The sequence below is a fragment of the Trachymyrmex cornetzi genome, unplaced genomic scaffold (genome assembly GCF_001594075.2).
Source record: "Trachymyrmex cornetzi isolate Tcor2-1 unplaced genomic scaffold, Tcor1.1 scaffold1997, whole genome shotgun sequence".
Lineage (NCBI taxonomy): Eukaryota > Metazoa > Arthropoda > Insecta > Hymenoptera > Formicidae > Trachymyrmex > Trachymyrmex cornetzi.
The window spans coordinates 10,241-11,553 of record NW_017296632.1 but is presented as its reverse complement, the minus strand read 5'-3'; positions in this window follow the sequence as shown (position 1 = coordinate 11,553).

Below are 1,313 nucleotides of genomic sequence, written 5' to 3'. Positions count from 1 at the left end.
TATTATAATTTAGCTGTGTTCTTATGAGAAGAGATATTTACGTACTTATCTGTGCGTCGAAAGAATCGTACTGTAAGAAGCTCGAGATTACTGTGTGGAATCCAACCCTTTCGTATAGATACTATTTTTTTTATGTAATTGTAAGAAGAGAATGTTTTAGAAGTTACTGCTGAAAACCTACAAAATTAGAGCTGGAACGTCGTGTAGCAAGAAAAATGTTCGAAAATATAAATTGCGGCAGCTCTTACAGGTTTTTTCTCTGAACTAGCAACAATAGAATAAGTAATATATGCTAAAGCGAAGAGTACAGACTTTTATATAACGCACAACGCATAAGGCATAAAGGAATCAACCAATCAAAGTCCTCTATTGTATGGAAAGAAAGGAAGTAAGAAACTTTGACCCATTTCCGTATGCATTATACATTATAGTAAATTACACATAAATAATTAACACATAAATAATTAAATACCAAATTTGACAAATAAACGGTATTTGTTTTTTTTTTAATGAATAAAAATCTTCTTTATTTATTCATATATGTATTTATGCATGCAATCTATATGCAAAACTTTGGTTCATCTTCTTATGCATTATGCGTTAGGCCGGAATCAGACTATGCATTGAAGATTGAGATTAAAAATTAAAGATTGGAATTTCACCAATAAGGACAAAGAAATTTTGGCTCCTTTTGTTCTGATTGGTTAAATATCAATCGTACAATCTTCAATCTCATTCTTCAATGCATAGTCTGATTCCAGCCTATGCGTTTCACAAAGGTATGTGCTCCCCGCTTAAATCTATGGCCTTATGTTGGCTATCTCGTCATTACGACGTAAATAACACGTAAAAAATTAAATTTAATGAATAAAAATCTTTCAATGCCTATTAGAGCCGACACAGGATATTATGTGTAATAATCAATTTATTAATGAACAATAAAATTGTATAATTATGACATTAGGTAAACGTTTCGACCCTATTATTTGGGTCCTCTTCAGTACCAAAAAAAACACAAAAAAATTATATAAATAAATGTGTAGAGTAACTATGTAACAGTAAGGTTGAAAGTTGCGAAGATTGTGTCCATTATAAATGCATGACAAGAATTTGGCAGAATCGATGTCATGAATAAGGAAATGGGCTGACGTACATTTCAGAGATGCATCCCGTCATTAATTGAATAATCAATGACGATAGATTTGACGCGAACTTAACCGTCAGAAGTCACAGTTACTGCAACTGTGACTTCTGACGGTTAAATTCGCGTCAAATCTATCGTCATTGATTACACAGGCCTGCAAAATTGGAGG